Source organism: Neomonachus schauinslandi, chromosome 5 (genome assembly GCF_002201575.2).
Source record: "Neomonachus schauinslandi chromosome 5, ASM220157v2, whole genome shotgun sequence".
In the NCBI taxonomy this organism is placed as follows: domain Eukaryota; kingdom Metazoa; phylum Chordata; class Mammalia; order Carnivora; family Phocidae; genus Neomonachus; species Neomonachus schauinslandi.
In genome coordinates this window covers 129,888,772-129,904,781 of record NC_058407.1, presented here as the reverse complement: position 1 = coordinate 129,904,781, position 16,010 = coordinate 129,888,772, and the positions used below count along the sequence as shown (strand labels likewise).

Genomic DNA, 16,010 nt, shown 5'->3' with positions numbered 1-16,010 from the left:
GTAAACGTGAGCAAGTCTTCCGGAGACTTTTAGTTTTTCAAATGCATCAAGAGTGTCTAAGAGTAGTTGGAGGTGGTAATATTTCCCCAAACCGTTCGTCCATAGAATCTTTTTTGTGTTTAGGCCTCTTACCATCTTGGGACACCAGGGCTCCTTGGAATGCAGCTGGGCAACATTTCTCTCTGAAATTGTTTACCTGCCATTCTGCATGCCAACAGCTGGATTATGCCCTGGGCGAAGCTAGATGTCTGCCCTACACAGCTTGCCTTATTCAGACCATTCTCCCAATCTTCAGAAGCCACCAGAGTAAAATTTTTCATATCTCTCTATCCTGATGACTGGTTTCCTAATGCCAGTTTGCTCTTCCTGAAGAGGTAGTCATGAGCTCTACTGGTCTACCTGATACTTTGCAAAAACAGCCGTTGAAATTAGATATTTCTACTCTAGTTCTTTGTAAACTCTACTTAGAGATATCACACACAAAAAAAACCCCAAAGAGACCCACTTTCTGGAAATTTCTGATGCTATCAAGTCCTGTTCCTAGAAACTATGTCCCAAAGTCTTACCTTCAAGTGAATTTGCTCATTTTCATGGATAGCAGTGATCAAACCCAATGGCTGTGGAAATTCATAAAGGATGATAGTCATTCTCTGGCACAACGTTCTGTACAGTGGAGAGTTGAAGAATTCAGCCCCTCTCTACTGAGCACCCTCCACGTTCATGGCCCAGAGAAAGATGCTATGGAAATTAATACAATTAATAAGCTACTAATCTCATCTTTGAGGAGATTTTAAATTATGCAGTTAAGGTTAAAGGGGTTATGGAAGGTGGTTTTCAGATTGGGGAACCCTGAAGATCTTCAGATTGGGGAACCCTGAAGATTTTAAATTATGCAGTTAAGGTTAAAGGGGTTATGGAGGGCAGTGGTTTTCAGATTGGAGTCGGGGACATGAGCTGAGGGGTCTCTGAATCCCTGAACTCTGCTTCCATCAGAGTAGCTTAGTTTATGTTACTTAGTTACTTAGTTACTTAGTTTATGTTCTAGAAAAATAATAGCCATTGGAATCAGGAAGACAAATCTCTTCTATCTACCCATGGTGCCACTGAATCCTCTGAGCCTCTTTCCTTATCTATCAAATTTGGAAGGTACCCAGGCTTCACAGATTTGCTTTCAAGATTAAATGAATGGATGCCTATGAAGTGCCCCGTCTAGTTCCTGGCACATAGTAATGCCTTAATAAAGGACAGCTAAGATAATAAAATAGAACATGATAAAAGTCACAAGTAAATCACAAGGTGCCTTGCATTTCATCTCATGAATAGTTGGACTCAAAACCATTTGTTGAAACAAAGATTGAATGGAAAAAATAAAAATGAAATGAATGAAGGAAGGGATGAGTGACCTACCTGGTTGGGGGATCACACAGGGGCAAGAACATCTGACCTGCACTTTCACCCCAGTTCCCGAGTTCCAGCAGCCTGTTGACTGGAATGGAAGGATGCCAGTTATATCTGGACCACTTAAATGCCTCAGAATCTATGGGAGTCATCACTAGTGTGGATAAGACCTAGAGCCTTATGTCAGATGATATTATGGAAAGGTTTTCCTAGAGATAAGGAAAGAGAGGAGTGGAGACAGAGGGGTAAGGGAGGAGGGAGAGAGAAATTATAGTTCTAAAACAACATAATGCCAACTGTGTGGAAGCTAATCCTAATTTCATGATTTGATTTTTCTTGTAAACAAGTTCAGTATCTTTTCTATGAATCTTTGCTCTGTTATAATGCGTAGGTCTGCAATTATATTTTGCAGGCATCAAATTTCTTCTTGGTAAGATCCCCTGAAGTATAAAATTGACTTAAATTATATTTTTAAAGATTTATTTATTTTTTCAGAGAGAAGGAGAAAGAGAGAGAGAGAGAGCCAGAGTGAGCTCGAGGGTGGGGTGGGAGGAGGGCAGAGGGAGAGAGATTTTTTTTAAAGATTTATTTATTTATTTGAGAGAGAGAGAGAGAGAGCATATGAGGGAAGGGGCAGAGGGAGAGAGAGAATCTCAAGCAGATTCCACCTTGAGTGCAGAGCCTGAGTCGGGCTCCATCTCAGGATCCTAAGACCATGACCTGAGCCAAAACCAAGAGTCGGTGCTTAAACGACTTAGCCACCAGGTGCCCCTGACTTAAAACATTTTTGAAGATAGGGACTAAGTTTATCAAAATCCTCAATCCTCTAAACCTCTAATTGAATGGGATGGCTCTTTTCACAAAAAAAAAACTTTTCAAGGTAGTATTGTAACATCGGATGATACAGACACACAGAAGCCAAATTAGGGAATGAAAAATTGGGGGAAGGGAAAGGTGAGGCTCCGGAGGGTCTCCCAGTTCCCAATAGACATCAGGAAACCCCTAGCATTCAACTGAGAGCATAGAAGGAATTCTGTGATTTTCTTTCAGTATTTACTTAAGATTACTGAAGTATATCTCCTCTCCAATACTTACATAGTGAATTGGATTAATAATGGTAGCTCCTCTCCTATGATCTCCTCTGTGAAAATAATAGTATTATGGCAACCTGGTGAATTAAAGACACAGCTACAACCTGAGTTTTATTGGGTCACACTCCTGTTTCCTTTTTAGCCCTCTGGACCAATTACTTCCCATCCCTCCCACACCCTTTAACTGGATGTTGGCAGGGACATTTCATATCTACTCACCAATCCTCCCCCTCCCGCAAAAAAACCCCAAAAAACCCCCATCTGTGTGCCTTCCCTTGGGATGGGGAACTAGTAACGTTGATCCAGCTTCAGCTTGTTCCTAACTGGAAACCCCTGACCGCTGGCGTCCCCGCCACTCCTGTTGTGCATTGCTGGGATGGGTCCTACTGTGACAGTTGGCTACATGGTTGTGGCTTCCAGGCAGTCAGTTCAGCCAGGAAATACTGCCATTTCTCCTCCTCTACAGATCCTTTGGTGTTCTCAAGGAGCTTACGCTACATAATGCTAAAGAATGTCACTCTTCTCTTCAGGCATTACATTGGGTAGCTTGACTAAGAGTCTCATGGGGGCTCGGCTGGTAGACAGATCCAAGTGTCAGACACCAGGCTGTCAGAATCACTTGCTCTTCTAAATGTAACGCTTTCTAATTGGGTCTACTTTGCACAATTGCCGACTATACGGAATAATCTTCTAACAGGAGTCTCCTTGGCCTGCATGCAAATAATGTTTTTTTGTTGTTGTTTGTTTGTTTGTTTGTTTTTTTATGCTATTCGTTCTGTAAGTGCACCCAGGCATGTCTTTGAATGGTGGGTGTAGTTAAGGCTCAATATGGGATTCCCATTCTATATAAAAATAAAGGAACTAACAATTGCAGTATCAATAATGGTGCTGTTTCTTGTTAGCTTGTTTCAAAAATTGGGGAATGAAGAAAGACAAATCTTGGAGTTATTTCTAGGTTCACAAATCGCTATTTTACCTTAAAGGGGAACAAATAGAATCTGGACTTTAGAACTGAAAAGGGATCCTAGAGGTTATCTCATGAAATACTCTAATTTCACAGATGAAGAAATTGAGGTCCAGAGAGACCACAAGCCTTGCACAATGTCCACCAGCTATTTAATGGCAGAATTCAGATTTCATAATACATGGACCCATAAAATTTTTCACTCTGCCATGTTGTCCATCAGAATTGTGTAGACACCCATCCTTCCAATGATTTCATTCAACATTTAGGTAAAAAAATGAGGGCTGTTCCTTTGTTCTGCTCTTTCAGTTAAGCAGGAATACCTGCAGGCTCATTTGTTGTGCTTTTATGGTGGAAAGTCTAATGACTTAAGGCCAGGATATCTATCTCACAGGATGCTTCACCAAACCTCTTTTCTCCTCCTTCTCCCTCAGACTCATTGGCTTTTGGCCAGGTCTTTGCTATTACTTTGTACTTCAATCAGAGAAGAGGCAGGGGAAATAAAAAGAGAGAAAAATTAAGACAATAAGTGCAACCATTTGGGAGAAAAATTGTGGTGTGAGGGTTGGGATCATCTGCGGATGACACTTAGCTGTGTTCACTGTGCTCACTGTGTTTGAGGGAAAAGATATGAACGCTGAATCTGGACGCATCAATCTTCAGGTGGCAGACCTGTCCAGTGAAGACCTTGGCCTTTTGTAAGAAATTTAATCTATAAAATTCTGAACTTCAGCATAACATTCTTTCAAATCGGATTACTTATAAAGAGATTCTTTATTTCTCCCTAATAAACTTTTAGTAGAATAATTCTCTATAGGCATTGGACTTTGGAACATGCATCTGTTCAATAAGGTGGGATGTTCTGCAATTCATAATATGTTTTGCTCTATTTACTTCTAAGGTATTTACTTTCTCACCTTTGCTCTTGGTTTTGACTTGTCCAGTTGACCAAGCTCACTATTGTTTCTGTAGCATTTGTACAGAGCCTTTCTTCTTTCAAGTGGTCTATGCTTCAGCACAAAGGTACAAAGCTGTGTAATTGCTGTGTGAGAGCCGGTTAGAAAATTGACACAAAGTGATAGAAAAACTTGCCCAGGTTCTGCCTTTGAAAATGCTTTTGCGGGCGCCTGGGTGGCTCAGTCGGTTAAGCGACTGCCTTCGGCTCGGGTCATGATCCTGGAGTCCCGGGATCGAGTCCCGCATCGGGCTCCCTGCTCAGCGGGGAGTCTGCTTCTCCCTCTGACCCTCCTCCCTCTCGTGCTCTCTGTCTCTCATTCTCTCTCGCAAATAAATAAATAAAATCTTTAAAAAAAAAAAAAAAAGAAAATGCTTTTGCCTCCAGTCCCGTCTCAGCATTAACAATGGTGCTTCTAGAACTCATCAGGTGCTTTTCATCTTCAAAATCCTTTGCACCCATTAACTAATTTATCCTTACTACACTCTAGCCAGGTAAAAAGTACAATCATGGTGGATCAGAATATTAGGGGATCCATAGTCCTTACAATATTACATCCTTGGTCCCCTCAATAATGCCTCCAAACATAAAATCCCTTCAAGGGTAACCAAATCTCCAGAGTATTCCTCTCCCAAAACAGATGCTGCCTTTGTTGGTTCCAAATTTAAAGCTCAAAAAAGGGGATGGGGGTACATTTTAGCAGGACCAAAACTGAATACCTGCAAAAATCTGTCCATCTTACTGAGCTGTGGAGCATTGTTATACTTTACTTTCATTTTTATAAGTTAAGGTGTAATTTATATATAGTATGATTCCTCCTTTTTAGGGCTCACCTCTGCATGAGGTTTCACAAGTGTGTTCAGTTGACTAACCACCATCACAATCAGATGTAAAGCAAGTCCATCGTGCCCACTGATGCCCTCTACCACTTTTCAGTCAATCCCTCCTCCCCAACCACTGACAATGATGGTTTCTGTAGTTTTGTCTCAACAAAAATGTCATATAAATTGAATCATAATGTGCAGCCTTTTAACTCTGGCTTCTTCCTGACTTAGTGTAATGCTTTTGAGTTCATGTGTGTTGTTGTGTGTATTAGTAGTGTGCTCCTTCCTATCAGTAATGTTCACTGCATGGATGTACCACAGTCAGTGTAGGTGTCATTCTGCATATGAAGGACCTTTAGATGGTTCCTAGTTTTTGGTGACTACAAATAAAGCCACTATAAACATTTGTGTACAAGTTTTTGTGTGGGTATAAGTTTTCATTTCTTTTGCTAGTTATACTTCATTTTTTTTTCAGATAGGAAAATAAGAATGGATATAAGCACTCGAAGCAATGTACAGGAGAACCATTTATTGGCTCCTGATACTTAAACTTTTTGAGTAAGAATTTCTTTAGGTTTTAACTCACAAGGCCCCCAGAATTAAAAAAAAAAAAAGTGTGTCTTCATATTGCTTCCAAAAACTTGATAAATTAGTCACATTTTTGGTCATTTAAGAAATAGTAATTGAGTGACTACTATATGTCAGCTACTCTTTAGGTAACGTTCTTGATAATGAAGTAAGAGACAAGGACGTTTCTGAACAAAGATGCATTTGCTGCCTTTCTACACCAGGATTCTCTACCCCCATTACGCTTTCATCAAGTCTCTGCACGTGTGTGGGGAGGTGAAGGGTGGAGAGAGAGAGAGGAGATGTTGTCAAAGATCCCCTGTATCTTCTGACAAGGAATGGGGAGTTGCATTACTACTACTATCTGTTAATTCCTGGTGAGATTTTATAAACTTGGGGCACCTGGGTGGCTCAGTCAGTGAAGTGTCTGCCTTCGGCTCAGGTCATGATCTCAGGGTCCTGGGATCGAGCCCCACATGGGGCTCCCTGCTCAGCGGGGAGCCTGCTTCTCCCTCTCCCTCTTCCCCTCCCCACAGCTCATGCTTTCTCTCAAATAAATAAATAAAATCTTAAAAAAAAAAGATTTTATAAACCTTTGTTCACAACAGGCGTTAATCTCTTTTATTATGCCCCCCAAATTGGGTAACAGATTGTGAACTTACAGCAAAATGGCCATATACATGTTGGTGGAGGAAGTGAAGATGGGCTGTTCGTCTGTTGGTATGAGAGGAGAGGTCCCTGGAAGGGTTCTACTAGGAAGCTTTATCCTAGGAAGGTTTGGGGTGTGATACTGTGAGGAGAATGGGGTCTTATTATAAATGTGGGAGATGCTGCTATGGGATATTTATTGCTTTGCATTAGCATTATTGTAATTTTTAAAAAATAAAATATCACATCATACTGGAAGCGAGAGTGAATACTCCAGCATCACCTTCTTGGTGTTAACTAAGAGGGATTGGGCCCCAGGGAGGTACTTGCAAGGAAGTAGCAGTGAGGAGGTGGGCTCAGAGGTGACCGCGCATGGAGGTAAACTGCCTACTTCACATTTTCGTCTGAGATTGATTTCCTGGGAAAAAGAAGAGGCAGAATTCTTGTGCCCAATGATCTCTCTATTCACTGCTTAGAGTTCTTGAATTTACAACCAAATCAAGAAACTAGTTGGGCCAGTAGGTTCACCATCAGGTTTTCAATACATTGAGTAGTTTTGTGATTCCAGAAAGAAATAAAATAAAACTTTGAATCAACAGAGTTGGTCCACATAGACTGCTAGCTGGTTTGGGAAGCAGGAGAAGCTCTCACCAAACTAATGACTAAACAAAATGTAGCAAAGCCTTTGGAAGAGATGGGGCCAGCCCTACGAAGGAAGCTGGGCGTCTGTCCGCTATGCCCGCTGGAGACTCTGCCCTTGCCGCACACACTTCCAACTGCTAAAATTATCTTAGCTATGATTATGTGATTTCACACCAATGCACTTTAAAAGTTCCAAAGAGCCTATTCCTTTCTCAAAAAACGGCCGGGATCCTTCTTGCTCTTCAAGCCCACCGGTGCTAACATTTGGCTCCAGTGATATGGAAACCTCAAAATGACGAGTAAGGCATTTTCTGGGAACCAGAGCTGGCTCTTTTTCCTGATGATTGTCATGCCCTTCTGAGAACATAACCCATCAGTCCTCTGAAAGAGGGAATCAGATAACCGAGTCATGCTCAGCTGATTTGCCAGCCGATAAGTGATGAACTTCACTGGCGCTACCTGTCCACAAGTCTTTTGAGAGGAAAGCAGGGAGTGTGAGCTAATGAGGCAACAGGACTCACAGCGGAGTCAGTGTTCCTTGGCCCACACATCGAGAGTGGTAACTTCCATGTCTTCATTAGCATCCTAGTCGTGCATTTCACCTGTCGCTATCACAGAAATGATTCGGGAGCTTCACATAGCTGGGAGACACAGCAAATATTCAATAAGTATCAGAGAATGAGGCTCACAGTGCAGATAGCTGTTCTCGGAGGTTGAAGCAACACGCTTCAGTCAATGAGTTGCCTTCCCTACCATCCCGGAGTCGCCTTCTGCACACATATGGCCCACTTAAATGAGAAAAAAATTATGCTTGTTCTAACTCACAGAGGTTCATTAGGAAGGTTTTGTATCTCCTCGTTCTTCTCGTGACCCAGGAGCATTGCAAACAAGCACCAAAGAGTCAAAGGCAAGCGAAAGGTTGGTAATTAGTACAGATTAGAAAGTGGCTGGATGCTGCCGGGGAGTGAGCCCAAGACAAACAGCTAGAATTCCATGTAGATGAGATTTCCCCCCCACCCCTAGAATGTTGAGAATATGGAGCAATACAGAAGTGTATTTTTTTTTTTTTTCCTGTAGGGGCTGGGTTTGGGGTGTGATACTGTGAGGAGAATGGGGAGGATATTTAGAGGACTTTCTTTTTTTTTTTCCTCAAAGATTTTATTTATTTACTTGAGAGAGAAAGCGTGCATGAGAGAGCACAAGCAGGGGGGAGGGGCAGAGGGAGGAGAAGCAGGCTCCCTGCTGAGGAGGGAGCCCAGACCGGATTCTTGGCTCCATCCCAAGACTCTGGGATCACAACCCAGGCACCCCTACAGGACTTTTTTTTAACTCACCTCCAAGGTAGAACATCAGTCAACAGAGAGTTGCAGAGGTGAACTGCGGGAGAGGTGCTATGTTCATTTTCTCAGCTGGGGTGACGATGGTGTTGATAATAGTAGCAGTAATGATAATGATTCTAGTAGTCGTAAGAGTTAACATTTATTTATTGAGAGTTTACAATGTGCTGAGGACCTGGATGGTTGCTTAGCATGCATGATGTAATTGAATACCTACAACTACCAAACCCGTGACACAACTACTGTCAGTAAAACAAGGAAGCCATGACATAAGAGTCACGTTAACTGCTCAAGGCCACGCGGCTTATTAACGTGGAGATACCAGCCGATTCCGCAGTTGGACTGCGTGGGTTCAGATGATAGGAAAAGGGATGATGGAAATAACCTTGTGGAAATAAATACAAGGTGAAAATGGCAGGGAAAAAAAAAGAACGTGATTCACATTTCTCTCCAATTGTCTTTGTTTTAATTTTTTTTTCAATCTTTTTGATCAGGAATCTGTAAACCATGGCCTGTGGGCCAAATGTGGCCTGCTGCTTGTTTTCATAGGGCCTGTGAGCCAAGAATGGTTTATACCTATTAAATCGGTTGGGGGAAAAAAGTCAAAAGAAGAATATTTCATGACACGGGGAATGGTATGAAATTCAAATTTCCTTGTTCATAAATAAAGTTTTATTGAAATGCTGCAAAGCCCCCTGGTTTAAATTAGTCGATGGCGGCTTTGAGTTCATTAGGGCCGAATGCATAGCCTAGAACAGTTACTACCTGGGTCATCCCAGGCAAAGTTTGCCAGTCCCAGCTTTGGTTAGTCGTGGAGAAGGAGTTGGGAACAAGGGCTCGGATGGTTGCCTGCCGGGTTTCTATCCCGTCTTCCTCACTTGCCATGAGTTGAGAAGGATTGCTTAACCGTTCTCTACCTGTGTTCTCATCTCTACAATGGGGGTGACAGTGCCAACCTCAAAGGATTGTAGTCAGGATATTAAACGAGGTACTCCATGAAGGAGTTTTGAAGAATGCCTGGCATGGTAAGTGCTCCAACAATGTGAACTATAATTGTCATCGTCATGCTACTGAAGTTTTCCCTGTGATCGAAAGTAATCGCTCTCCTAACACCTCGTACGTAGCCCCATCACTGATTCAATCAGTTAAGGAAAGGGAGTCTCTTTCCATTACGTCTCCCTGACCTACAGTGCCTCTTTCCTTATTAGAGTTGGAATGGTTTCCAGGGCTCCTCTTGCCTCGGGTCAGAAGCAGGTGGGGCCCAGGTAACAAATCCACACCTCCCATCTCCTCAATTACAGCTGGCTCTGTCCTCACGGCTGTTGGCCTTGAACTGCAAGGCCAGGGTAGCTGTTTGGGTGGGTGTGGGAAAATACCTGTGGATTTAGATATGGAAGCATGATGCATGGCTTGCTGAGTGTGTTCATGACCCCAGAAGGGTAGGAGGCTTAGAAGGCTATGATGGGTCTACAGATACTCCTGAAGGAAATGGGCTGTCTTGTGGGTGAGAGGGTGGGCTGCTGTTTGTTTCCACCAAGTGACTTCTGGGGGCTCCATTACCAGCTAGAGCATGTCAACTCTCTTGACAGTCATTTTACTTGAGGTATTTGTTGCTTCACCCACAGAGGGTGGACGGGAGGGGGTTGGTGAGTAGGAGGAAGAAACACTAGGGAGAAAGAGAGGGACACAGAACCAAAATCCAGCTTTGCCTTCTTTACGGTGTTGTGGGGGCTGGATGCCGCTAAGTAAGATGTTAGCATGAGAAGAGGAGAAGGTGGACCCGAGTGCTAGCTGCAATGATGGTTTCCTCCTTAGAATTTTCCAGAGCCTCATGGATCTGACTCTTAAGCAGTGTAAGGACCTGACATGGCTATTTCAGAACAGGTCATTACCAACTAATTAGTTGCTCTACCTGGGCTCCTCATTATCATAAGGCAGTAGTGCAACATTCTAGTTTCTTATTCGAAACCCACCATCCACCCTTATCCAATGCTTTATTATGTCTTTTGTTTATCTTTGTTTTGTTTCTTAGGGAAATATACAAGAAAGGAATTGGAGACTTAGGTTGAAAGGTCCTGGCTTCCAACTCAATTACTAACCCTCAAGATGACAGAACTTTTGAGATTGCCAGCTAACCCTCTTCGTAATCTTTAAGGAGAGAAGGGAATGCATCCAGAGGCATTATGGTTTAATGCATGGATTCCGGATTCGAATCTGCTTTATGCAGTTCATGTCTTTATGATCTTCAATAACGAAATTCACTTTTCTGTGGTTCCCTTTCCCCTTCTGTAAAATGGCATAGTGGTAGTATGGTTGACCCTGGAACAACATGGGTCTGAACTACACAGATCCCCTTACATAGTTTTGTTTTTCATTAATACAGTACAGCACTGCTGTGTATTTTCTCTTCCTTACGATTTTTCTCAATAATATTTTTTCTCTCCCTTACTTTATTGGATGACTACAGTATCTAATACATACAACATACAAAATATGTGTTACTCAACTGTTTATGTTGTCCATAAGGGCCCTGATCAATAAGGGGCTATTAAGTTTGGGGGGGGAGTCAAAAGTTATGCATGGATTTTTGACTCTACCGGGGGTCAGCACCCCTAAACCTGCATTATTGAAGGGACAACTGTATCTCCCTCATGAGGTTGTTGAGAGGATTGAGTTAATTTAGATAGAATGCTTAGCAGAGTGTTTATTATTATTGTTTATTATTGTTGCATTATTACTTCCCAAAGAATAGCCATTCTGCTTAGCATTAAATATGTTGTTATAGTAAGTCCCCATGGCAACCATCTGAGATAGGTGTTAGTCTAATAGATGAAATCATGGCTCTGTGAGGTGGAAAGACTTGTTTAAAGTCATAGGGTGGGAAATGAGAGAGCTGATGTTCAAACCCAGTTCGATTAACTGCAGAGCCCACGCACTTTCTTTCTTTTCCTTTTTTAAAAGATTCTATTTATTTATGTATTTGAGAGAGAGAGCGAGCACAAGCAGGGGGAGAGGCAGAGGGAGAGGGAGAAGCAGACTCTCCGCTGAGCAGCGAGCCCGATGCGGGACTCGATCCCAGGACCCCAGGATCATGACCTGAGCCGAAGTCAGACGCCTAACCAACTGAGCCACCCAGGTGCCCCGAGCCCATGCACTTTCTATGAGTACTCTTTCGCACATCTGAGATTCACGTATCCTCCACCCAGACTGGGTCTCACCAGGCAAGCTATGTTAAATTACTTGAATAATTAATAAGATAGCACGCTTTCACTGGAATATTTTCATGTAGAGTGTTTGCCTTACATTCTTTCATCAAGAAGTTAAAACGTGAAGTCAAAAAGCAAATGCTCTTTAAGATTAAGTTACATGACTTTTAGGACTAAGTTTTTAATTTTTTTTTTTTCCCTACTGCCAGGCACTCAGTAGAAAAGCTAGAGACATTTTATTTCTTATCTCTCTCCTGTGAGTGCCAAGCGAGTGAACCTTATATGAGCTTATAAACTCAGAGTGAGTGTGTGTGACCATGTGGAACAGGTGATTGAATGTTGGTGGAGGTGGGAGTAGGAAAAGGGAAAAATATAATTAATTGTTACCAGAGGGAAAAGTTGAACTGGGTGGAGGTTCAGAATGACTCACCTGGATCTTTGACTCAAGTGACTTAATGAGTTTCTGCAACGCTTTCTGATAAAAGTTTGGGCAAGGAGATGGTGTTTTGTTCAGGGTGTAACCACTCCAAGCCTTGACTGCTCTTTGGAAGCAGTGCCTGCCATTTTGCAAAGGATGACTCAGAGATGGAGAAGCAAAGGGGGAATAACTCACCTTCACTGGATTGCTGATTTAGGATTCCAAACAGCACAAGCATTAGTTGATGAACCTATCAAGAAGAAAAAAATAGAGTTTGCAAAATACCCAGGAGCTAAACTGTGTTCTAAAAGTGGGGCAAAACAGCCCAGAAGGTAGGAAAAAAAAAAAAGATCAAAGTTGAGGAAACAAGCCTTCGTTAGAAAATCATCCAACCCAAACAACAAAAAACAGGTGATGGCAATAATGGGCTTGCCTTCCTATGAAAGTAATGGATTCAACAAACATTTGTGAGTCCATAATGAGATGTTTTAAATCACCATGAATCTTGTTGCACTTTGTAATCCCTTATCTGGTGTGCTCAACTTGGGAGCTATCTCTTGCTATTAATTTTTAAGCTTTTTTTTTTTTAATATCTAATTCTATTTGGTAAATATCCAAAGGAGGAAAATGGGATGACCCTGCTCACCAGGGGTGTCTTTCTAAAGTCAAACAATTGTATTAAGCCTTATCTTAAGGAGCTCTAATGGGGGGCACCTGGGCGGCTCAGTCCGTTAGGCGTCTGCCTTGGGCTCGGGTCATGATCCCAGGGATTGAGCCCCACATGGGGCTCCCTGCTCAGCGGGGAGCCTGCTTCTCCCTCTCCCTCGGCCACTGCCCCTGCTGTGCTCTCTTGCTCTCTCTCTCAAATAAATAAATAAATAAAATATTAAAAAAAAAAGCTCTAATGGTTTGCATTTGCAAACTACAGTTTGGGCTTGTGAGCATGACGTACTGATCTTTTAGAAACTCCCGAAGCTGGGGGCGCCTGGGTGGCTCAGTAGTTAAGCGTCTGCCTTCGGCTCAGGTCATGATCGCAGGGTTCTGTGATCGAGCCCTGCATTGGGCTCCCTGCTCGGCGGGAAACCTGCTTCTGCCTCTCCAACTCCCCCTGCTTGTGTTTCCTCTCTCGCTGTGTCTCTCTCTGTCAAATAAATAAATAAAATCTTAAAAAAAAAAAACAACAACTCCTGAGGCTAATTCTTTATTTTGTATCATATCACTTCTTCCTGTGAACTCCATACTCTAATTACTCTAGGAGGTTTGGCCTTCCCAGGACACCGTAAGTATCCTTAGGCTTTTGGCCTTTTGGCACAAAGTATAATTCTCAATTTTTCCCACGTAAGAAACTTCAGTTTTCCTTCAGGAGCCAGATCTTGAGCCTTCCAAAAAAGTTCATGTTTGGGCTGCATTTCTTCCTGTGCCCATTTACTAATTTCCTCAAACGTATCTGCGTGTGTGTGTGTGCGCGCGTGTGTGTGCGTGCGCGCATGAATGCTCATGCGTGTACTTATGCAGCAGTATGCAGATATCAAAAATAATTTCTCTAATACTTAGGGAGTGGCCCTTCTTTTTTCTTTTATAAGTAATCACAATAGTTGATCTTGCACATAAATCTCTCTGGGCTTTATTGATGCTTTTGTAGGAAACATTTTAAAAGCAAAACCACTAGGAATGCCTGGATGGCTCAGTCAGTTAAGGGGCTGCCTTCAGCTCAGGTCATGATCCAGGGTCCTGGGGTTGAGAAGCACATCGGGGGTCCCTGCTCAGTGGGGAGTCTGCTTCTTCCTCTGCCTCTCTCCCTGCTCATGCTCTCTTTCTCTCTCTCTCAAATAAACAAATAAATACAATCTTTAAAAAAAATAAAAGCAAAATGACTAAGTTGAAGAGTTTTTTTTTTTTTAAGATTTTTATTTATTCATCTGAGACACAGAATACAGAGAGAGAGACTGCATGGGCAGGGAGAGAGGCAGAGGGAGAGGGAGAAGCAGACTCCCCACTGAGCCAGGAGCCCGGTGTGGGGCTCGATCCCAGGACCCTGGGATCATGACCTGAGCCAAAGGCAGACGCTTAACCATCTGAGCCACCCAGGCACCCTTAAGTTGAAGAGTTTTAATATTTTCAGACCCTCGGTCCCGATGCCACGTTGTTTTCTGTAAAGGTAGATCTAGTTACACATCTACGAGGAATACAAGAGTATTCGTCTCAATAGCTCTGATGCACTCTGGGTCTCATTCTTTAATAATAATAATAATAAAGTTAGAAAAAGAAAAACTGCGTATTTTGTAAGCAAAAGTGATATTTGTGTTTAATATTTATCTCTCTGGCTCATAATTAGGCAAAAACTATGGGTATTTGAGTTACTTCTTTCCAAAATGGGCTTTTCTGGCCACTTGCCTGTTTCCCACTGGACAGGATCTACTAGTCTATTGCAACACTCAAATAAGAAAAGGAAATCTATCAATCTCTTACAGTATCCTAGATGCTTTGCATTGATTTTCTTTCCTAATGACCCCATGACATATTACACCCAACTTAAAGATTGGCAAGGTGAAGCACGGAGAGGTTAAGTAAGTATGCAGGGCAGGATGACTGAGTCAGGAAGGGATATGGAAGAAATATGAGTTCCAGAAGCCTGGCTGAAGAATCTTCACTCTTACAAAATACTCTACATGGTGGCAATTGGCACTTCTTAGAGTCAGGCATGTTGAAATATCATTTATATTTAGTATAACTCAGCCTTTTAGGGGTACAGGTGTAAGGTGGCCCTGCAATCCCCACCATAGTCAAGATACAGAATGCTTCTATCATCCAGCACTGGTGACCATTTCCAGGTGGCCACCGATCTGTTTCCTGTTCATATGCTTCGGCCTTTTCCAGAAAATCATGTAAATGGGGTCATACACTCTATGGCTTTCTCACTGCCTTCCTTCGCTTGGCATCATGCCTTTGAAATTCTTCTACTTTGTTAATGTGTCAATTCATTGCTTTCTGTTGTCACGTAGTATTCCATTGTGTGGATGGACAGCATTGTTTGCTGTTCCTGTTCCTCTTTACGGTCTTCGGTCTTGACTCAGTGCTTGGCCCACAGCTGTGGTCCATAGATTTCCATTGTGTAGATGCAGTAGTAAAGGATCATGGTGACATATGTATTGTCATCAACAGTAAAGTAAATGAAAATTATGCAGATTTTAGGTATCTTGATATGCCACTTGACCTAATAAAACAAAGGGACCTATTTAAAAAAATTACTGAGGGCTGGACTATTGGGAATCTATCTTCATATATTGGTGGCATTTATAAATTGGTTCAATCTTGCTGATCACAAACCCAGAATGATGTAATAAGAGCTATGTATTTTTCTATTTTTTTTTAAAGATTTTGTTTATTTATTTGACGGAGAGAGAGAGAGCACAAGTAGGCACAGTGGCAGGCAGAGGGAGAGGGAGAAGCAGGCTCTCCACTGAGCAGGGAGCTGGACGTGGGGCTCGATCCCAGGACCCCAGGATCATGACCTGAGCCAAAGGCAGCCGCTTAACCGACTGAGGCACCCAGGCGCCCCTATTTTTCTAGACCTAGAGCCAATCATTCAACTGTGAGGCATGTATACAAAAGAGAAATTTGAGTAAAGATACTCACAGCAGCACTATCTATAAGACCCTCATATTTTAAACTACCAAAACGTCTCCAAATTAGGAAATATGTAAGCTAATGACAATAATATAGCATAAATGAATACTATGTAGATTAAAAATGAAAATAATATGACCATTGTTATAGCCCCACATATGAAAATAAGGGAAATCAATATGATTTAGGATTAATAAGCTTTAGTAATTTTTTAAGTAGCTAAATACTTCATCTTGTGATTTATCTTATTTTAGTATTTTTTTTAAGATTTTATTTATTTACTTGACAAAGAGAGAGAGCACAAGCAGGGGGAGTGGCAGAGGGAGAAGCAGG

General features: G+C 42.2%; 1 long non-coding RNA gene across 1 annotated transcript in view; it reads right to left on the bottom strand.

Annotated features, from left to right (window-relative positions):
• Positions 1 to 1,473: 1,473 nt before the first annotated feature.
• LOC110586561 overlaps positions 1,474 to 16,010 on the bottom strand; it is a 34,371-nt gene continuing 19,834 nt past the window's right edge. Inside the window, exons 2-3 of the long non-coding RNA XR_002480704.1 lie at positions 12,246 to 12,300; positions 1,474 to 1,486 (exon numbers count right to left, since the gene is read on the bottom strand). This is a non-coding gene — a long non-coding RNA (uncharacterized LOC110586561). The remainder of the gene's footprint in view (positions 1,487 to 12,245; positions 12,301 to 16,010) is intronic.